The sequence below is a fragment of the Pleurodeles waltl genome, chromosome 4_1, assembly GCF_031143425.1.
Source record: "Pleurodeles waltl isolate 20211129_DDA chromosome 4_1, aPleWal1.hap1.20221129, whole genome shotgun sequence".
NCBI classification, from domain to species: domain Eukaryota; kingdom Metazoa; phylum Chordata; class Amphibia; order Caudata; family Salamandridae; genus Pleurodeles; species Pleurodeles waltl.
Genome location: NC_090442.1, coordinates 746,209,959 through 746,234,156, shown reverse-complemented (window position 1 = coordinate 746,234,156; position 24,198 = coordinate 746,209,959). Strand labels below are relative to the sequence as shown.

The following is a 24,198-nucleotide window of genomic DNA, read 5'->3' as shown; positions in this document are numbered from 1 at the left end:
TTGTATGGTTATAGGGGCTTGGCTTGGGCCCTATCCTCACAGCCTGTTCATACACTGGGACCTCTGCCTTTGTTTGTGCACCCCAGTGATGGTTTGATGCACAAGACTAATGGAGAATAGTGAGCCTTTCACATTAATCCCCATCCCAATATCAACACTGAGGGCCTGATTTAGAACTCAGTGGATGTAATACTTTGTCACAAATGTGACTGATATCCCGGTTGCTATATTACGATCCCAATAGGATATAATGGGACTGTAATATGGCAGACAGGATATCTGTCACGTTTGTGATCAAGTATTCCCCTCCGCCAAGATCTAAATCAGGCCCTGAGTCCTTATAACTAATGTACAGCCACACAAGTGATTGCTTTAACCAAACTTAGCCTTCAAACAAGGAATAACTTTTTATATCATTATGAATCACTGAAGAAAGAAGAGCAGATTCAGTTAAATCAAGTAGCACGTGAACCTATATTGTAAATCATGCCTTCTTGGGATATGTGAAAGATGAAGATATTAGCAATATAGGAAAGGTCAGCACATAAGAGCTCAGGATGGTATAGAAACATTTGACTGTGATGCAAGTAATGGTGTTATGCATAGGTGGACATCACATGTAGAGACTGGGTCAAGAGCCTCCATAATTACTGTTGCATGCAGCAAAATGTGAATCAATATACACCTTTTTACCTTTATTTTCAAATAAAGTTTAGAAGAGTCAAACATCACTAATTTTGATAGCTTCAACATTGTACTCCGTTGTACAGCGAGTTGTTGCATTTCAACAAGATACCTTTCCTGAAGAATTAGGAAAAAAAAACCTTGAACATTGATATCTAAACTAGAGGAAACAAAGGAAACAATAGTGGGAAGTCAGGATAATATGTACCAATTATAATATTCTCCACCAACTGGGGTATGGCTCCTACTTTTACTTTCTCATCAATTCCTTTCCAGTCAATTGTTATCTCAGCCTCAGGGTACTCCTTACAGTCTCCATGAACATAACTGATAGCAACAGTCTCTCCTACCAGCCACTGGTCCCTAGCGACCCAGCTTGCATTAACTACTGATTGACAACATCCAGAGTCTATCAATGCCACTGCAGTTGCCTGATTTGCTTTAATTGTTCTAGAGAATTGTAGTGTCTTCCCGCTGGCCCACAGAATTTCTGCCCCTGGTCATTCCCACTTCCATTGGTTCTGGGGTTTGTGTTTTATGTGGACAATTTTGTGGGATGTGGCCCCATTCAGCACAGTTGAAACACTGGGGGTTCGGGTTGGGATCTCTAGTGGGGTAGCACAATGGTAGGTGTCCTCCTGTGGTGGACGATAACTGGCTTTCAGACTGGAAGGGCCACTTCTGGGCATCTGAGGTCCTCCCTTCATAGGAGTCACTCTGAAATCCGGGGCCCTATGGAAGGCGTTTGCTAACACAGTGGCCTGAGGGACCGTAACATCCGGATTTTGTTTTACCCAATGGCGCATGCTAACAGGTAAACGCTCCAGGAACTGTTCTAACAATATGGCTTGGACTATTTCTTTCTTCGTATGTTCGTTAGGACGTAACCATTCTAGGCCAAGGTCTTGCACCTTATAAAACAGAGACCTGGGGGTTTCGGGTGCTTTTCATTTGATTTTACGGAATTTCAACCAATAGTGTTCTGGGTCCAAGCTGACTCTTTCCAGTATAGCCTTCTTAATGTCCCCATACCGTGTGACACCCGCTGGGTTTACAGCTTGATATGCTACATGTAGCGTACCGGTAAGTAGTGGAGCTATATATTGTCCCCATCTTTCCTGTGGCCAATTCGCAGAGACAGCTACCCTTCCAAAATTAGTAAAGGCCTCAGGGTCCTCCCCTTCCTGGTGTTTCTGTAATACAGAACTAGGGACGTTAGGGTGTACCCTGGAATGTACTATTGTGTCCATGAGTCTTTGGATGGCTGTTGGTTGTCTGCGATTATGGTGGCCTGGCTTTTGAGCGCGACTTGTAACGCTTCCCTGTTCTTCCCAGACCAATTGTAGGTGTCATTGACCCTCTGCTAGTTGTGTGATCATGTCCTCCAATGAGGATTTTTCCTCCATGTTCCCTCTCTGTGGCCGGCTTTGGCCTTGATATTCCACTTTTGACACCACTGTAGAAGGAACACACGGAGGGTGGTATCTGGGGTATGATTGTGGAGTTTATTACTGGACCCTTGATTCAAACATAAACAAACCAAAAAGTAACGCTGCTTCTGGGAATAGGTTAATGTTATTAGTTTTGTCTGGTCTCTCTGTTCTTTCTTCCAATGTCCTTATGTGTCTTTTATCACGGTAATGTCCCAATGGCCTCCAAGTTCCTCATCACCCGGGATCATAGAAAGGGAAAGAAAACAAAACAAAAAGGCCTGTTTCATATACAGTAAGTGCTGTCTGGAGTTCTTATTTGTATTGACTTCTTCTCTTAGTGGCATGCAAGGATAACAATATTCTCTGTGAACACGAGGGAGAAAATAACCCCTGTGCGCTGAAGGATCGTGTTTTTGGGGATCACCCTAGTGGCGCCTTTTCTTCTAAGCACAACCCCCTTATTTTGTATCGGTCTTTTGGGGAATCTAAATAGTGCCTACTATGTATCACTGTCCCCTTCTACACCCCCTCTATACCCACTTGTGCCCAATTCTGAAATTGATCACATAAGCGATCTCGTAGCTGTGACAGCCATGCCCCTCCAGGGATATGGCAGGCCTCAGCATTCCTCCTGGGTGTTATTAACAGGTTGCCTCCTCCTGCCTGGTTTTCTTTGTCTCTTCTCTGTGGGTTTACTTTGTCTTTCTGCTCATTCCTTGGTTCCCTGAAGACCATATCTGTGGAGTGATTGAGATGCCTGCCTCACATGGAGCCAATACCTGTACCAGGACAAATGTTACATAGCCCCTGTACAAAATATGTCAGGAATCCAGTTGCAAATACAGGTGATCAAGACGGATGGGAGTGCTCAGACACCTTAGAGCTACTAAAGCACATATTCTGAAGGATGGACCAGGACATTCTCTGTGGGTAGGATGAAACAGCAGCTTACATCGATAAAAATGGCTGGGTGGAGTCATACATGTGGCACTGTCATCTGAGCATCTCCACATGCAGTCATAGATATGTCTTGACACAGTTGATCTAAACGTGCACATAGCAAACCATAAATGCCAGATCTACATCTCATAGGCAATGTGGATACTACATATTCCCACTAATCTACATACATGTAGCACCTACAACATTGTCACAGCTGCTACAGTGTGACTGTAAACACCATACAACCAGAGCCAAGTACAAGGATACAGTCAATGCTTACCCCTTTGTGGCTGCTGTACTGCCCTCAAACGCCCATCCACCTCAGGGTAGGCCACCCGAAAAATGCAGGCCATTAGGGGGGTCAGGTCCGACAGGCACCCCTCCCTCGTTGGGAGGACAACCCTAGCTGGACCTCTGTGGTTTTCCAGGCCCAGCATCTCAGGTCCTTCCACTGCTTGCGACAATGGGTGGCGTTCAACTTCATGGATGACACAGACAAAAGGAGAAAGTCATGTATACATGCACCATACCAATAGGAGTGGTCACTATATATCTGTCACTGCAAGTAGGCTAATATACCCATCCTCTCTGCTCACACGCCTTCACAATATGACATCTGCATGCATCTACACCCTTACCAGTTCACATGCCGGAATAAACGTCACACACAACACCTATCACACATGGCTGGGCCATTGAATTCACCTGCTACTCTGGTGCCCCATTTAGCTGTCCATAGAGGGGTAGGGCCTCCTCCACTAGCTTATCCAGCTGTTTGGGGGTGAAGGCAGGGGCTCTATCACCTGCACAAACGTGGCATGATGGCTCCCAGAGCCACCACACAGCAGCTCACGTTGTGGAGGTCATGCTGGCAGCAGTGTCAGGAGTCAAGTGAGCAAAACTGCAGAAAATGGGTGTCACAGCCGCCACATACAGGACTGTCACCACCGCAGTCATGCCCATTGGCCACAGTCTGCCAAAAGCAGCAGTGTTAACCAATGACAAGTTACAGGGCAGTTGAGTTCGTCTACCGCCATGACGACTTCCTCCAGCGGAGTTAGGTCACTTCCAACTGTCCACTACTGCTGGTCAGACGCCTGCCATTTTGGGCACATGTAATCAATGGATGTGCTAAATAATCTGCATTAGTCACTTACTCCCCCTATTTTCAGTGTAACAGTCTGTTGGGCCATCAACGTTGTGCAACATATTGTGACAATCTTTCCACAATGACATGTTTAGTCTGTCTATATGTTGAGAACTATGTAAAGCGACTCAGAGGTACATAGGCCACAACTAGGTTTAGGTAGATACCAAACCATATGTGTAATGAGTCCATGACGGCAAAGTCACTCACACATGTACAATGACATATGTTTCATATGTACATTTCAATTTACATGTAAGCCAATGTGCAGCAATGAGGGTGAATTAGGTGCATATCTATGGTCTGTATGTTATATGTCATCAGTCCTACGCCACCTCTACAGATGTTAGGTGTAAGGCAATATACAATGTGTTGCTGATGTGTGTATACTGCATAACTCATTGTATATTCTCTCCTCTCAACATAGTTAACCTGCCATGAGGAGAGTGAGACAACCACCAGTGTACCCTCCACTAGTTGACCTGGCAACCATGGAGGACAGGCATGTCATCCAGACATATCATCTGAATCATCATACCATCATGGATCTATGTACACAGTTGGAGCCAGATCCCATGCCAGCCATTCACAATCCCTATTGCATACCTCCCATCGTTCAACTATTGTCAGTGCTACACTTCCTTGCCACATGATCCTTTCAGAATACTGTTGCTTTAACATCAGGGATGTCTCAGCCCATGTTCAGTCTGGTGTTAAAGATATTGTTGAAGCACCGGGAGAGCTACATCAGGTTCCCCTAAAGAGCAAATTTGGCGTTTGTGAAGAAAGACTTTTATGAGATGGGACACATACCTCATGTGGTAGGAGCAATTGATGGCACCCATGTAACCCTGGTCCCTCCCAGTGCCAATGAACAGGGGTATAGGAACAGGAAGAACTACCACTCAGTCAACATACAGGTGGTGTGCCTGGCAGACCAGTACATCTCACAAGTCACAACCACTTTTCCTGGATCAGTGCATGACTCCTACATAATGTGAAACAGTAATGTCCCACATCTGATGGCACACCTACAAACAGAGAGGGCCTATCTGCTTGGTAAGTATGCATTGTATTGTGTGTTTCAGTGTTATGTCACCTGTCATCACATCATAGCCAGTCACTGAAGCTATTTATGTTTTGTTCTACCATTGTGTTCACAGGTGACTCTGGCTGTCTAAACGTTCCTTGGCTGTTGGCACCAGTGAGGTACCCGGCCACACCAGGGGAAATCCGTTTCAATGAGGCCCACTGGAGGAGAAGGTGTGTAATCGAGCAAACATTCGGGCTCCTGAAGGTAAGATTCAGGTGCCTTGACCTATCTGGAGGTGCCCTCCTCTACTCGCCTCACAAGGTATGTGTGAGAGAATGGCTCCTTGTTGCAGTACACCCCACTTTTTGCCTGGTTTCTGAATGCAACTTGGAATGGAGTGCACTGTGATCCTGCTAACCAGGTTCTCAGTGTCTGTGTTCTTTCCCTAAAACATTGTAAAAGTAATTGTAAACACCTTTAGCTACCACTATAAGTCCCTAGTAAAAGGTTCTTAGGTACCCAGGGCAAGGGGTACTATTGGTAGGCCCCTGAGGGAAGCAGCACTGATTATGTCATACTCTAGGGCCATGCATCCAGATGCACCCAGCACTGCCATAGCAGGCAGGGTGTCCTGGTGCAAACCTAAAATACAAACTCAACATGCACACTGCCTGTGTGCCCTGTCCACCATACACTGCATTGACTATTGGTAAGACACCCCTCTAGCAGGCCTTACAGCCCTAAGGCAGGGTGCACCATATTATATGCAAGGGCATAACTGCATGAGCAATATGCCCCCAATGTGTCCTTGCCAAACCTGGGACATAGTGAGTTAACAGTGCAGCCATTTTAATATATGTACTGGACACTGGTCAACACGAGCTTCCCAGGGACATAATGGCTACTCTGAACTCTGGGTTGTTTGGTATCAAACAACTCAGAATGATAAATCAGATGTGCCCACTGCATGGGCTAACTATCCTGGCATGGTAGCTGACTGGGTTCCAACCAGCCTGCCACATCAGCCAACGTACAAACTTTGGGGGAGAGCCCTGTCTCTCTGGTCTGTAAAAGAAAGCCCTTCCTGGGTGGAGGAACTAACACCCTCCCCCTAACACCCTCCCCCCACTCAGGAATGTGCACTGCCCTGGCAGTGAGCTTCAAATGGCTACCGCCCTTGAAACTCAATCCCCAGGCCTGCTGCTAGCAGCAGATGGCTCCCCCTTTTCAAGCCCCCACTTTTGGAGGGAGCAAAGGCACGAAACCACACAAAGGGTAGGGGGAGTGGCCTTACCTAGCACCCAACGCCCCCAAGGTGCTGCCTGCTAAGTGGACCCTCCAATTCAGTTTCCTCCATCTTGGAATGGAGGAAAATAGCCAATCAGGTTTAGGGAAGTGACCCTTCTCACAGGAAGTGGTCACTGTAGTGGGTGTAGCCACCCAAGGGTAAGTGTCCCACTGGACACTACCAGATTCCCCTAAAATGCCCACTAGATTCAGTATTTAATGGGCATCCCTAGACAAAGAAATCGGATTTGAAAAGACAAAGAAGACCAGCACCAAGAAGATCCAAAGCAAAAGAACTGTAGACCTGCTGCACAAGAAAATACGCCAAACTCTGCCTGCTACACCCAGGACCCGAAAATCGCTGCTGCAGAGGAGCTGGACACTGGACTGACCCCCAAAAACCCAGGGGACCTCCAGGCATCAAGAATTATCCCAATCTCCCTTCTGAGTTGAGGCACCACTCAACAACCAAGCAAGAACCAACAAACTGGTGAGGGTCACTTCACTGACTGGCCTTTATCTCCGTAACCGTAAGTTGCACCCAGACCAGACGAGACACCAAAGATCGCCCGGACGTGACCTACAAGTGTGCCAAGTTTGGTGGCACTGCGCCCTCCAGTGGCAAAGTTACACCAATACCCTGGTTACTGGTCAGCTGATGTTGGACAACCAGAAAACCAGCTCCCTCAGAGCTGAAAAAGGATCAGGAGAAAGCCCCAGTCGAGGGACTTTAGGAACACCTCGGACCTCCCGCCAAAGTGCCCCCATTGTCCTGTAAGCAGCCCTCAAAGAGTTGCGCAAAGCTCCTGAATCTCCAACTCGCCCTGCATCCGGCTGCCCTTCGCCCTGCAATGAGGAACCAGCTGTGCTCCATGGTTCCCCAACCCCTTTTGACCTCGACAGCCCAAGGGGACCCCAAGGCACCATCTTTTGATCTTCAAACCAGCTCCTTTTCCAGGTGGCCCCTCCAAGTGGCCCTGTGCCAAGAGACTTTCCTGCTCTGCTCCCACTGGAACCGAGAGCCACACAAGGCTCTCCAGCTGGCACAGCGTGCCCCCAACTTCTTCGACCATCCTGCAAGAGAAGAGACTGTTAACTCAACTGTGCGATTTTTTATGCATTTTTAAAGGTGACTTGCATGGATTACAAGGGTGCGTAATTACGCACAGAAAGACTAACTTTATTAAAACTTGAAAAAGTCACAACTCAAAAAGTACTTATTGAATATTAAAGATCTTGGTCTTCAAATTTATATAAATGTCTGAAGTATTTTTTATAAATTCTGGTCTCAAGTTATTGATTGAGTGTGTGTGGTGCATGATTGGATTTTTGAGTACAGCAAATACTTAGCACATCTCCTGGATTAGCCTATCTGCTCGACCAGCTACCTTGAAAATTGGAGCATTAGGTGGTCTACTTTTTACCTCTGGAAACCAATGTGTGGTTGCCTGGCCCCTCTGCACAGTGTGCCTAGCTTTGCACACTACATAGAGGGCCAGCCTCCTACAGTATGTCAAATAATTGATGCCTGCTGAATGCGCCACAATCTAGCCCTGAGACGTCAGATACCCTTGATAGCAGATGAGAGGGAGGACCAGTGGCTGGTATTACTGATATGGCAAGTAATGAAGAGCCAGAGGAAGAAGGAACAGCTGACTCTAGGACAGAGCTCATCTACAGTACTTCCATTGATATCCAGGTATGTGAAGTGGACCTTTACAAGTGTTGAATGTGCACATTTTGTTGTGGATGCTGCTATAACACCTCCTGACTAGATTCATCAGTGGCGGTGTAATGGGCTCCAATGCCTATATGGAAGTTGTGGGAGCAGACTGATTGTAAGGTGTACAGTAATAGAGGGTCGGGTCAAACATGTACTGTTACATCTGATCCTAACATTCACTTGTGGAATAGACTTTTCAGTATTGAGCTATGTTTCTTGCATTCTCCTATCCTCTTTTTCCTCCAGTCACTGAAATTGCAATATCCTGCTTGCCTCTGGCTTGAGGTATTCATTGTCAGTAGCCAATGGTAGTAGATGAAACACATGAGAATTGTTAATGACAGATTGCAGGTAAATTGGATATAGTTACAGTGGGATGAAAACTCATTTGTACTCCCTTCATACATGTGTAAATGTGACAGCCTCGTCCTTTCCTATTAATGGGGGTGTGTGAAATTGTATTTTTCATATCAGCTGAAGTATGTGGCACTTGTGCGAAGAATGGATCATGGCCTCTGGCTACACAGTGGGTGGAGTAGTTTGTGATTACCATGGGGCCTAGCTGCGATTCTATTCTAACATTGCTGTCTAAGGCACAGATAACTGTATAGTGACAAAGCAGACACATTACTCCAGGTATAGGCCCTAAGCTTGTGTATGGTCAATGTACTGGGTCCTGAGTGATGTCATATGTGTGTTCCATGGGATATGTGATCATGTAGCTATGTTATGTGTATGTGAAGAGACTGTACCTGGTGATACATAGGTCCATTCTGGGTGCCCCTGCTTTGTAGGTGGGTTACCATGGCCATGACTTTTGTTACCTGTATTTGTGCATCGTCCTGATAGTACTGTCTGTCATGCTCTATTTGCAGATTGGAACACTAACTATATTATAGTGTTGGCCTGGATTGCAACCTCTCTGACACCTGTCCTGTGACATCTCTGTTGTTATGTGTCTCATAATGCAGCAGCCTCCGTCTGATGACCATAACACTGGCTGTTCGATGCAAGTGGGCATGACCTCACCACAGTTGGCAAGCATGGCAATTGTTGATGTATTATTAAAGACATATATCCAGTAGCTGTGCTCTGCTGTGATGTATTGTGCATAACATGATGAATAAGGTCAAAATCAAAGTGGTTAAAAGAAAACGGGATGATGAGTTAGGTCATGGTAGATAGATTCATCAGAGTAGCAGCTACACATGTTGGTTACACAGGTCCAGTGTCCTTGTACCATGGGAAATGGAGTCATGTCAACAGGTTGTCTCAGTGGCACACAAGGGTGACATATCAGGAAAGATTAACTTCCTGGCAGTGGGTTTGGTCTTGGCTTCTCCTCCAGCCGAATGTCTGGGTGGAGGGCCACGTTTGTGGGGGATGCTTCAGCTACAAAGGGAGGGGTGTCTGAGGCATATGGTTCCCCTGGCAGGGCCTCTATTCCACTAGCTGCCGCAGATGTAGATGGGGCAGATTTAAGGTTGCTAGTGGAAGGGGCCTGATGGTGTGTTGGAGAATCAAGGAGGGTGGTATTGATGTCCCTCAGCACCCCTGCAATGGTAGCCATGGTCGCATTATGTGCCTGTCACTGCTGCATGACTTCCTGGTGGTATTCCCTCTGCAACCTTTGATTCTTCCCCAACATGGAGATCATTTGTCCCATCCTGTCCTGGCAACTTTGGTATGCTCCAAGGTCTTGGGAGATGGTTTCCTGGTCAGTGGAGTCCCTTTGAGGCCCCATCCCATGCACAGCATACCTTTGTTGTAAATACTACTCTGTGACTTGATTGTCATACTCCATGTTGTAAGCTATCATACAGGTTTGGTACAGATTGCACTGCAGATGAGTTCTGTTATTGTCTGATCATTGACATGAGTGTTCAGCTCTGTTACCTAGTGATTTGTGGGGCTTGCTAGATGTCACAAATTAGAGCTATACAATGCACCATTGTGTCCTAGTGGGAACACAGTATGTGAGTTGCAAGGATAATAATCCTGTATCTAAATGTTATGCATGTGCATCTACTCAGCCATCTTATTTTCCAACCCAGGTTAGTCTATTTCTGGCTTGGGATATTTGATCTGTGGTCATTAGGAATGGTCACTCAGCTGTAGCTGTATGTTATTTTGTGTGCTATTGTGAGTGCACCATTGTATTTCTGTCATTGTCATGTACTGGTCCTCACTAGGTCAATCTACATGGTGTAGCTAGTACTTTAGTTGTACATGCATGAAATGTAATATGTTATGCACATTCAAGGTATTCTAAACATAGTGTTAGTGCACTTTGGGAGTTGTAGTGATTTTTATTTGCCAGTCGTTAACATGCCATTGCCAAGGGCTGTGGGGCAGTTGGGCTAGGTGGAGTTGTGGCGTGCAGGAGAAGGGAATTAGGTGAATAGGTGGGAGGTGCAGTGGGTAATTTAGTTAACTAGGGAGTATTTGGGTGGTGAGAAGGCATGCAGGGCAATACAGTTGTGTGACATGACTGTTGTGGGTACTTACCAGACTCCAGTCCCCCAGGTATTCGTCAGGCCCTCAGGATGCAGTATGTCTATGACCTTCTCCTCCTTGATGTGACCCAGGAGGAGGAGGGGGGCCCACCGCCAGTCTTGTGCATGGTGATCTGGTGGCGTGATGCAATGGAACTTACCATTCCCCCGTGGGTTGTTCCACCTCTTTTTGATGTCATCCCTTGTGTGTGGATGGCTGCCTACTGAGTTGACCCTGTCGACTATCTTTTGCCACATGTCCATTTTCATGGCAATTTATGTTTGTTGGACCTGTGCTTCAAACAGTTGTGGCTCTACCCTGACAATTTCATCCACAATGACCCTCAACTCCTCAACAGTGAAACGTGGGTGTTTTTGTGGGGACATGGTAGTGGTGATAAAGAGTGAGGAAGTGATTAAAAGGATGAATGATGTTTGTGATGTGTGGGTGCTGTGATGTGAGTGGGTGACAGTTGATGTGTATTTTGTGGTTTTGTTAATTGTGTGTTGTGTCTGTCGTGCAAGTGTGTGATGTGTGCTGAGTGTAATGTTTAGGGGTGCCTATTCTTTGTTTAGCTAGTTATAATTTCTTTTCTAGTGTCTGGCTGTGAGTGGCGTTCTGGTTGCAAAGGATTGTGGGTTGGGTAGGTGTGGGTTTTATAGTGCAGTGAGTAGGTGTGTCCGGTGTGTGGATGGGTGTCAGGTGTTGGTATTCAGACTATCCGATATGCTGTGGTATTCTGCTTGATGTGAGTTTTGGCCATGGCGGTTCACACCGCCAATGGTTTACCACCATGAAAGAACTGCTGTGTTGATTTGTGGCTTGTAAGCTGGTGGGTGGATTTTTGTCAGACTGGCGGTGCTGGAACAGACTCTTTCCCACCCTCCAGTGTCATGGCTGTCCTGGATTTTTGCCTTTTCTTTGGCAATCCTCACTGTGTTACTCTTAATACGGTGGTCAGATGACCGCCGACATGGCGGTCTTTTGATGGCTGCCACCGCGGCAGTCTTCCGAAAAGACAGCCAAAGTCGTAATGAGGCCCTATTTGCCCAAAAATACATTGCGATAACCCCTGTACAGTGGTCTATAAATTCTTATATGACTTTGTTTGCAAGTTCCCACCACAATATAACAAGCATTGTCAAAGCCAATACATCTTAGCGATCTGAGTGCTAGAGGCATTGGCAGATTTTAATGCATTTATGTATATGAATAAAAACAGCCCCAGAGCTATATACAAATGCTTTTACTGCCAACACCTATAGCACTCAGATTGCTGAGACCTATTGGCTTTGTCAGTGCCTGAGCCGTGTTTACAAAGCACCCAGAGGTTGTTTAACTCTGACTTACACGTGGAGTTAGTTAGGCTCTGAAAGCTGGATAAAGCAGTCTTAACTTCCGTGAACAACATGTGAGCGGGCTCTGAGAGCACAACCCAGGGTGACAGCAGGAGACCTCTACAGTGGAAGATGTAAACCGATAGAAGGGAGGAGGGAAGGACCTGAGGCAGGTGGGTATAGGGACAGAATGAAATGAAGCAGGGATGTAGAGCCGCAGGAAATAAAGGATAAGAAGAAGGAATGGGGCTAGAGGATGCAAGAAGCAAGCACAGAAAGGAATAAGGAATGGGATAAAAATGTAATAAAGAAAGGATGACACCGGTATGAAGCAATAAGGGACAATAAAAGGATAAAAGGGAAGGAAAGCATTAAGCAAGGCTGATGTTAATAAGGGAATATGTGACAGGGTAAGGGGAGAGATGACCCAGAGTAGAAAATATGCAGCAATAGAGGACAAAAGAAAGTTATGCCCATGCACCGCACATGTACCATGTGTGCACCACAAATCCAATTATAGCTCAATCGGCAGGGTCTTTTAATTAAACTTTTGCCATGTTCACAAAAGGAACCGGGGACATTAAACTCAGAGAAAAAATAAATCATTATAATTTTAAAAGGGGACATATTCCACTTGCGCCGAATGAACTGCTGTAATTACTGCTGGAATGAGTCGCTTTCAGGGCCAGTGAGTGCCGGGGATCATCACTTGAGCGCAGAGCTAATGACTTTATTTTGTTGCATTGTAATGCTAGATTAAAAGTGTTGAGTTCGGCGTCATGTTGTGTGTGGCATGTGGGACGAACTACAATCAAAAGATCCTTTCTATTGCTTAATTACCTGGAGGGAGATGCACTAAGTCGTAAGGGATAGCAGGTACAGCAAAGCTAGCAAGGACCGGTCACACATTTCCAAAAATAAAAAGTAGACTTGAAACAATGCTTGAAAAATGTCTGATCCATATGTTAACAGTAGTTGTCCTTTGCTCTCAGGGAGGGCTAACCCCCGGAAAAGGCATAACATATGCATGCCCTTGACAAATGGGGAAAACGCAAAATGGAGCGACGATGGTACGAGCAAATGGGAAGCCTATGGGTGAGGCGTAAGCTCATGAAGTAGATACAGCATGTCTCTTTGAGACAGCGCATGTGCATCACCTAGAGCGGAGACCTAAAAAGAGTAAAACAGTAGAGTAAAATATGTCAATGAAACATCATTCTGGTGACAAAGGGGGCAGAGGCCAATGTGTCGCTCAGTAAAACACCAGACCGTTTGTGACCTCCTGAAAACATACCTATACTCACAAGGTCTCAGCAGACTACATGCAGAAAATTATTAGACATATCTGATGTTCCCCCAAGTGATTTCTTGCTGTTTTAATAACTATCTGACAGAGAAACATCTGACAATGGGTTATTCTGTAGTTATGTTCCATGGCATCCACAGTACAATACTACTGAATGTCTGACCTTCGGGCAGGCAAAGAGCCTGGCTATCAACGGATCTTATTTGGCTGGGCAGACACACATTGCGCACAGAAGTTGGCCAGGTGTAGTGCCTAATGCACCTCTTTCAGTGAAACTTTTGTTCATCCCTATTTTACAGTTCACCACCAATATCATTGACATGATTGTGACTAGCCAGTTTCAGGTTTATGTTGGTGACAATAGTAACATGGGCTTCCAAAGCAACTTGACCTGGCTTAAATCATTCTCATCCAAACGTGCAGCAGGTGAAATTGCAGGCAGTCCTCACATCAGCAGATTGAGCTGTAAAGTTTGTATGAGTTAATATTTACTGCTGCCCTCTATTTAGATTATTTCCATTCTGGAGAATGGCTTACACAGGCTATGCGAGTGACACTTCAGAAGCGTCAGGACCAAAAAAAGAAAATAAAGTGGAAAAGCTCTCACAGAACAGCATGACCTGCTTGGGCGTCATTCTTGGTTGAATGAGACTAAACTTTCTGGCTTTAAAATGCATTATCTAGAAAATGAAAAACCATATCTCTTTGCACAACCCTGTATCTTCAATAGTGATTAGGAAATTACATGTTGATTATGTTAATTTGGATCTTTGAAAGTTCTCCCCATTGCCATTCAACTGTATAATTCCAAGTGGTGTAAAAAGTAATACTCCTGTATTTGAAGGCAGGCGATTGGGACTGGTGGAACTACAGATGTCACATTTAAGCAGACCTATCTCTGACCCTGCATTGGTTAGTCGAAATCTGGCGTTCTGCATAGCTGTCATGTGGGTGCCTAGCCAGTAATGGATTCTCACCAAAAGCGCTCACCATTATGAGACACAGGCTCTCATTTAGATTAGGAAATTAATAACTACAAATTCCCAAAATTCAGAGTGCTGTTGGTTGAATAAGCAATGCTAGCAGGAGGTGTGAGAGGTGATCTCTAGACACATATGCTTCAGTTTGTGCCAGCCTAAAAACTGGAATCCTTAACTAACTACTAATCGCAAAGATAATATAACCAAGGGTTCTGTCCTATCAAAATCATCTTTTAATCTAGAGTTGTCCCATCACTGCTTGTCAGTCCACTATGGAGGCAAAGGTTGACCTTCAATATTTGGGGTAACAATAAATTGAAGCATTCTTGAACTTGTAATACTTGCTTGCTTTGGCTGAACAAATTAGACTGAGGTAAAGAAATATAACGTGATCAAGATGCACTGAAGGAGTATGTCCATGATAAATATGATGTTCACAATATATATTTTAATTTTTATCATTTTGAACAAAAAAATCAAAAGGAATACCTTTTTGTTACTTCCACTCAAAAAGCATTTTTGCTTCTTTGTAGCACTTCACGTACGTGATAAAAACATGTGCACCAATAATTTATAATAGTTATGACAACTGGATCTGCTGATCTAATCGCTTTCTATGTAGTGCAAAGAACATTAAAAAAGACGTATTTTGAACATCTAATCACTGGTTGATAAGTTGACATCTGACATAATTTTGGTCAAATCTGGCATTGTTCCTATTGGGGGGATCTGCTATATTTATTTATTTGAGGAGTTTTATTTAGCGCAAACATGACCAGACTTGTCATACATAAACTGGACAAATGCAAGTTATATATCAAGCAAATAAATCAAACATAAAAGAGAACAATGCAAACAAGAGTAGACAGTCACAATACAGAGTTATATCAAAAGCTGCTTGGCCGATTCAAGCTCCAGAGTTGTTCATAGGAAGTAGTCAAGCTGAAGAGACTTCAAAGCAACTATTGATGGAATCTGTTTAACAGAAGCATTTTCACTTCTTTTTTGAAGGAGATAGTTGAGGATTTTGATTTGATTTCTGAAGGGAGTTCCATATTCTTGGGGCTAGACTGGAGAAGGAGTGATTGTTAGCTTTCTTTTTGTTGTACTTCTGTGGTGTCAACAGTAGGGAGTAAGTGCTTCTTAAGGAACAACAACCGCCAGACTGTTTGAGTTTCTTGGCCAAGCAGATGGGTGTGTTATGGTGAAGGTCTTTGTGAGTCGTACAGGCTATCTTCAACTGAATACTTGCTTCAAACTGTAGCGATTTCACAAGTTTTAGGTCCAGTGTAATGTGTTTGGATCTGCTTGATCCCGTGATGAGCCTACCAGCTGAGTTCAATGTGGCCCTAAATGGTGCCAATCTTGTTTAAATAATCCTGTGAGAGTAGCACTCCCGTAATCTAATCTGGAGATGACTAGAGATTGGACTGCTAACTGAAAGTCAACAGGTGGCAAGAAGGGTTTGATTTTCCTGAATGTGTGCTCAGTTGGTAATTAAAATGGTGTCACAGCCGCGATTCTTAAATCAGTTGCACAATTTCCTATACCGTGCTCCTTCTTTGCAAAGATCAGTCCCAGGTTAAAAAGCTTCCTCTGAAACAATGAATTCCCAAGTGTAGCTTTAGCAAAATGTCTCAAGTCAATTTATGAGAGGCGCTAATGTTCAGTCCGATTACAAGGTATCCCATCTGTTGATTATCAATGAATGGTGTGATAGGATACCCAGGGAAATCCTGTGTATGTTTTTGGAAAATGGGCATTACACCAAGTGCTGTAGAAAGTCATACTCCTATTCTTGAAAACAGACAATAGAAACAGAGCAAACTAAAGATGTCACATTTAAGCAAAAAAAGGGCATTAGAAGGGGGTGGATCCCTCATTACCTTTGATGACCAAAACTGTTTTCAAAATATGGAAGGGGTACTCTGAAGATGCTAGGCTGGGATACGAGATTGACTGAGCAAGTTCCATTGTGGGTGGGAAAGACACAGAAACACTAAGCTACACTGCAAGGATTCCGTAGGTGGAATATGACTAGGATTACTACTCCTGGGGAAGTCAACTTTGGCAAGGTGCTGAAATCCTATCATGACCTCCAAACTGAAAATGAACTCACAAAAATCTGTTATTTTGGTATTTAGAGCTATGACATGCATTGACTGCATACATCTGTACATATTTAACATTGCAGAGCTTCCAGAACACAAGTTCTTGGAGGCTGAGCTCCTCCTGTGAGATTTGGGAAACAAGGTGACAAAGATCTATCTCTCCCTAATAATTACTTTTGAGGCATTGCACGTGGCTTGAGAATAGGGCCTCGCACATTTGCGAAACCAGAGCCTCCTTGAGGAAATTGGGTCTAGCGTCTAGATTTCGCCTTATTCAACTGAAATAATTGCAGTATATCCTACAAGATGTAGACTGTGGAAAGATTCCCCTAACTGCCTGCATTGCTTGTCCCACAAAGGGGATTTCCTCCACCCAATATGGGGGTGTAGAGTCATAAGACCATATTGTAAGGCTATTTTTTGCTGCCTGCGGTCAGTACTGGAAATTGCCAGAGTCAAAATGTATCATTTACAAATAACCACTGATCAGATAAAGACAGATATACGCTTGTATTGCTTTGATTAGGCTATCAGTGGTTAAAAGAGTTATTGCCCACAGATGGAAGGATGAGTACCCTTCTCAGTGGAAGAATGGCACATGGAGCTGGACCTTTGTATGGAATGAAGAGACCAATCTACATAGCGAGAGTGTGCCCACACTGTATGCTAAATTATGGCAGACTTGGTGCTGATACCGGGGGATTGGCGTTGATGTGATAAGGTCAGCAAATAGTGTGTTATATAAAGAAATCTGGTGAAACAAGGGTTGAGAAGTATGCAGTGGGCATTGAAGGCTCTTGTACTGTGAATAAATACTTATGTACCGCCTATGGAGTAATTGTGCACTATGGAGTGATGAGTGGTAGGATTAGGATTAGAAGAGTAAATTGGGTTCTTCCTGTTGGTTCATACCCTCTGGAAACCATAAGTCTAATTTTTAAGATATTTGTCTTGTATTGTGAAAGTGTAGGTTCCCCATTGCCTCATCTATTGTTCATTGTGATCCTTTGAATGACAGAATGTGACCTCATCCAATGTTTGTGTGCAATGCAATTAAAGTTTCATCTGACACGTTTGCAGATTGTTTCCATGGGTTCAAAAACACAGACTTTTTTATTTTCAGACTATACAGCCTACATAATTTATAGAAAAAGAACACTGTATCATGCATGAGCCATTTGTAAACTGCGGTGCATGCATTCCCTACCAGTTCATAATCTGCTCCCCACTGAAGTTACAACTCTATCAATTATCATTCAGGCATACAACACATGCTTTACATGTGCCAAGGATAAGGAAACGTTCTTGGGAATCAGTTCCTACAATTGATCAAATAACTAGGTTCTAGATAGTTCTAAATATCAGGGGTGTGTATGAATGTAATTTAGGACTGCTACACAATGTTTACACCAATATCCTGGTCCTGCTTAACAATCAACCTAACTTTACTTTTAAAAAAACATTCTATACATAACTTTTAGAATTTGTAAACATTTACTTTAATTTGTTTATTTCTTCTTTAAGCAATTACTTTAATTTAATATATTCTTGTAGCTTTTTATATTGTTCTTCATTTATTTAAAATAAAGATAAAACATTAATTTTACAATTAACGTAAAGCTATTGTAATACTTTTTTCAAATGTTCTATACGCATTTAAATTTTTTCCTATACCTTACCATTAATTTTTCCCTATACTTTACCATGGCGGTGACCCCTGCCTACATCTGAAACGTTACTAGTAATAACTTTACACTTTTGTTTTCACCCAATTTCAGGGGATGGAGAAATGTGAGTCTACACTGTGTAGTAAATTTATACTTGGAAATGGTGAACAGCCAAAAGTAGTAAATTTACCACAAAGTGTAACAGTACATTTACATGTGTAGATTTACTCACATGTAATCTTACCTTGGTGAATAGGCCAAAAATTACTATCAGTTATAAGCATAATAGGTGCATTTTTCCCTCTAGACTACTAACTTTATTGTACACCTGCTAAGTAACCATGTAGTATATGTTTTCACAAGTGTTGTGCTATATACACATTTTACTTCAAATTTAAAATCTGGAGGTTAAGAACAGTACATTAAGGTCTTATCAATTTCCCACATTATATGTTCCATTTGCTAGCAGTGGAATGCTCACTCTTTGTGCAGTAAGGTATCAGCAGAGGTTCTTTGCTACTTTTAAAGGGTAGATTTAGAGTGTAATCTTTGCCAACATGCACTTGGACACATGGTCAGGGGACTGTGTGGGAAATCACTTCCCTCTAACAAATGCATTCTCAGGTTTGTAGCCAGGTTTATGGACTTCAAGTTGAGTATGGCAGAGCCTGTTGAGTTATGTCTGTGATCAACAGTGCCTGAGGCACAGACATAATACTCAAACACAACACAAAGCAGAGGAGTACAAGACCTGGTGGCTCTGGAACAGATGATCTTGAGAAACCTGTGACTTTTGAAACTATGCTTCTCATACTTTCTACATTGAAAAGATGACTTTTGTTTATTTTTCAACAGGTATTTTGAGGTTTACAGAACACCCCCACCAACATTTTATCCTACTATTAGATTTTTCAACCAATCCCTACACCTGCTACCCTTTTGTTGTGTTGACACGTAGGTTCTCATTATCATAATGAGGCTACTGGATTTGGGCTGCAGAAACCCCTGAATTGTAGGGTACTGAGTACAATCTCACACCATGTGACACCTGTTGGCTTAATCCGGGTTTTCAGGCTAACTAGCAGCACCTTATCTCTGCCCAAGAGCAGGAATGATTGTGCCCGGTTGCCACATGACAAGAAATACTCCTTCAGGGGAATCGTGGTCGATCAGATCTCACCCCTTTCTTCCAGTCAAATTAGCCTCACACTGGCAAAGACAAACAGAGGCAGAATATAGTTCAATAGGGGTTTATTAAAGTAACTGCATCTTAGATAAAATGGCATGTATTGCAATAAGTAGGATGATAAAACACAATAGAAGCAAAATTTTGACAAGGAGAGTGAAACACAAAAGCTGTCTTACCATACTGTCACTAGGAGTGATATATATATTTCCTATCTAAGCTATGTTAGAGCACAGCATGATAAGCCCTAAGCCGCACTTCAGGTTTCCCCCCGGGAAGACATCATCCCCCATACCCGAGCAAGGAAGCCTGTTGTCTAAAGAGACACCGTCCCCATGTAAGCAAAGGGTTCGGCAGTGTAAGCAAGCAGCTGTAGCGAAGACGTTCAGCAATCGGCATGCAGTCATGGTCATCGGGCTGGAATCTCCCTCTAACGTGCATGGGACAGAGAAGTGTTCTTATAATTAAACAATGAATGTTCTAGGAAAATGTCCCCTTGTAAGGATGTGTATGTTTCTGTGAATGTTGGAGATACAGCATACCATTTTGCCGGAAACCCTATCTAACTGCAGCCTTGAGGAAAGCACAGAGTGCAATGCTAAGAACATGATACTTTCCTAGGCAAAGGAACAAATAGATAGAGAAAATAACACCGAAAATGTGGCTAATGCTAGAAAAATAAAGCGATGTTGAATAAACTGTGACTGGACTAAAGTGCACAACGGCAGGCCTAGTTTGCTAAAATAACGTGTCTAAAGCATGGCTAAAATGGCTATACAACAGTGTTTATGTCAGGAACACTGCAGTTCAGGCTTGCACATCCCCCAGTTCCATGACCTGATTATGCCGATATCCCTGAACTATATTCCTCTGTGTCCCAGATTACTTATGTAACATTATTTTGAGTGTGACTGTCATTTGTGTAATAACGTGTGAAGAATCATACAAAGAATCCCACCCATGAAAGAAGTGAGTTGCAGGGGTTGGAGGCAATACTTTGGCTGTCTCACATAGCTGGGGAAGGAATTAAGGGTCAGGTGAAACCCACTAACATCTAAAAACCTGTCAATGTGAGCCTATAAAAAGCAGCTCTTGTCTGTAGAAACTACTTCTCTGCAGTGAGTCTTTGTTCATAGCAAAACATGGCTTATAAGCAAGTCACATCTGTTGTGACAAGAATATCTGCTCCCAAGAGATAGATTTGCAACTTACCCAATATGGTGGTAGTTGGATCACAATCAGAAAACAAAAACTGTGCCAATATAAGAACAACAGTCTTTCATTAAAGAATACTGAAATTATACCATGGTGCATAAGACTGTGGTATATTTTTATTGATTCAAAAACACATTATAGTATTTTGGGATGTGGATAACACACCAAAGGATCTATTTTCTTTTGCTACACTTTACATAACCGCAATATACAAACAGTATATATATTTTTTTAATTTCACATGTCATGTTAGTACAATTTATAGTACATTCATCACAGTTGAATTTGACAGTTAAAACTCTAAAATGTAAATACAAATCTGTACTACCCAATTCTTCTTATTCTTCCTTAGCAGAGGTACCCAGTTTACAGCCCCTAGCAGTAGAAGTTTTGACTTAGCACAAAATACGGAAAATATTTGATGATCCTAATAAAGTGCTTTGATATTTAATTTACTGCTTTCACACTTCCACTAACCACATCCAAATTATTTGTTTGCTGCAAATCACCACTGATTTTTCAATATATCTACTTATTAACAACTTTATAGTAGTTTCAGAATGCTTATTCCTGTCTCTACTCTAAATCTACAATCTGACACTTTTCCTACCTCACAAATCATAATCTATATAGTATACCTGAGGGACGTGCTTTGATTGACTCAAATGAGAAACTATTAGGTCCACCATATCATTGGACCTCCTGTTCTGTCTTTAAACACACCTATATTACTTCCATTGTCCTATGTTCCTTACACTAACCTTTTATCTCTTAAATAGTTAAGATCTCGCACCTCCACACAAAGATGCCATACAACAATAAACGTCAGGTTAATGTAAGAATACTATAAAAACCAACAAGCATAGTGCCCTTGCCACAATTCCTGAGTCCTTGATAGTTGACGTTTACCATAGTGTCATGCGTGCTTTTACCTAAACTGACCTTTTTTTAGTGTTGTCAAACATACATGGACATGTACTATAGGTTTCCTTTCTAAGAGAAATTAATAACTAAGGAAACCAGATTTGTGTCCTTCACACCATTCTTTTTAACAGGAGCAAGATTATTCTGCAGTCTACAGGCATACATCTCCACTTTGTCACTTTCCTCAACTGTCTTAAAGGCATTAAATCAAACACCACCAACCCTTGCATCAACCCTCCTCCTAAACCCCCCATTTCTACTTCAAACATAAACAACAACCCCACTGATATACAGTCATTGACAAATACCCTGATGATAATTATCCCCAGTCCTGCACCTCTACATATCGTGTTCTAACTCAGTGGTTCCTAACCAGTGGTCCAAGGACCCCTGAGTTAGCTTTCAGTAATGACTGGGGGGGGGGGGGGAGGGGAGGGTGCGGGGATCCCCGGATTCCAATAATGATTCAGTGGGGGACCCCAGGTTCCAGTAATGAAAAAGTGGGGGTCCACAGAAGTCAAAAGGTTACGAACCACTGTACTAACTGAATCAGTCTCTCCGACTCTAAAAGATACAACCCAAAACCATCACTCTCTTAATGCCTGCCCTCCGGACATGAAGCCTCTCTATACTAATGGAATGACTGCTGCAACACCTACCTCGGTTTTGTGGTAAACCAGCCATTAGGTTTCTACACCAATCACTACTTTCTTCCTATTTCCACACCAGTTGACTTCTTCACAATTGTGAAGACCCTGTTGGTAAATCCCTAAGGAAAGATACCTGCTCTCTGCTTTATGCAAATTGCTGAACACAATGTCTTGCTTGAAAGAGACGTCTCACCATGACCCAATGCCAAGGTCTAACACTGCTGGCATTTTACTCGCAGCAGTTGGTACCTCACCCTATGTTGAGCTCCCGGCTGAAATCGCTCCTACTACAACAAACAAAGGATTACACACCCACTTACCAGTTTTTCTCCTATCTTCCATCAAAGCCTCACTTAAGACATCCAACAAGTGAAGAAACTACACACCCACTGAAGTCCTTATTTCAATCCTCCGCCAAAACATTTGACAGTAACTCTCTCCCTATTCCCAGCATCGCCATAACTGTAATGTGTAAGTAAATCACAGATTGTTATGCACAAATAACTAGATTACTGTCCACTCCCCAATGTCTAGCATAACACAAGACAGGCTGCTGATCAGAGATGCCAAGATAAACGATAAGTCTACCCTATCCAACTCAGCAGCTATGTCCTTGTTGATTTTGGACAATAAACTTGAACCTTGACTTGCTTGCACACACAGAAACATGGTTCACACCCTCATTCGTGCCTCTCCTTGACCTCCTTCTGTCACTGGGCTTCAAGATAATCCACCTACACAGAACTGATAAAACAGATGGTAGGGTGTGTGTTATTTAAGCTCTCAGCTACAAACTTTGAATCTCCTACTGTTGACTTTGGTACTGCCACATACTCTAAAGCTAGAATACATATAGTCAATCACACCCCTGCCAGGAATAACCTTTCTCTAGAATTTATGGACTTCATGACAACTCAGCTACTGTCAACCTGAAAGTACATTTTTAATAGAGATTTTAACCTTCTTTTAGACAAACTGCCACTCACAATAAGTAGTTTAGTTCTTTCCTTCACGTGTATGAACAACACAACACTGAAACTTTTTCAAACACAACCAAGTTGCTACCGGCGACCTAATGATATTTAAACAGGCTACATCAGTGATATTGTCGGATATATTGACTTGTCAACCCACTCTTTTATCCTGTTTAACATTTTTGATTTAGGCCTGCTCTCCCACACGAGAACGAGACGTTAGTAACAACATTTAGAGCTGTAAACGAGGTGCTCAATTAAAAAAAAAAAACTATAATTACAGGTTCTAAACTTTAAACTTTCAGGTGCATCACGGGGAGCGTAAACTAAAAAAAGACATAATCGTAAACTGCGGCTAAAATGTACAATGGTGAGGGACACTACCATTAAATATGAATGGGGCATATGTTTTTTTTTTTTTTTACTGCAGCCAATCTTGTAGAGTTAGGATACCTACAAGTTTGAAACTTGAATCCTATTTGTCAAGCTTCATATCTTTTTTAGGCTGTTGAGGCCACTTTGTACAAATGTGCTGCATAAATGTTCTAAAAAGTTCCACCTGAAATCGTATTTTCAAACACAAGTTTAGTTTTATGAATGTCCACACAGATGACCTTAAATAAGAATTGTTAAGGTGAAAGTTGTTTTTAAGACAGTTTTCTCATATTTCAGTAAGGTATATGTAGTATTTGGCCAGCGATGTTATCTTTCCTCAGACACATAAAATGTGTACTCCGTGACCAAGAACAAGATTTGTTGTTCTTTCCTACCAGATCCCTACTATGGTACTTTAGCCCTGATTTCCCTTCCCTCAACATCTTTCACTTACCAGCACCCTGGCAGTACCAGGGACTGAATACTTATCACTGGGTAGGGACACAGCTCCTTTTCTACTGCAGTGGGGATGGCTTGCTTTTCTAATCACCTGCTCAAGGGCTGTGGTTGAGTGTTGCAATTGAATTGTAAATTGTATTTATATAGCACTTACTAGCCTTGACGAGGCATTGAGGTGCTTTGCAGCAAGTAGGATGCTACTCCGGAAACCAAGGTAATATTTAAATAGTTAGTGGATTAGTAATCTGTATATTTTTCTCTTGGGATTA

The 24,198-nt window shown here is 42.9% G+C and overlaps 1 protein-coding gene across 2 annotated transcripts in view; it reads left to right on the top strand.

Annotated features, from left to right (window-relative positions):
• Positions 1-24,198, top strand: part of IMPDH1 (inosine monophosphate dehydrogenase 1) — a 357,871-nt gene that overhangs the window by 97,446 nt on the left and 236,227 nt on the right. The gene's annotated exons all lie outside the window — the stretch shown is intronic.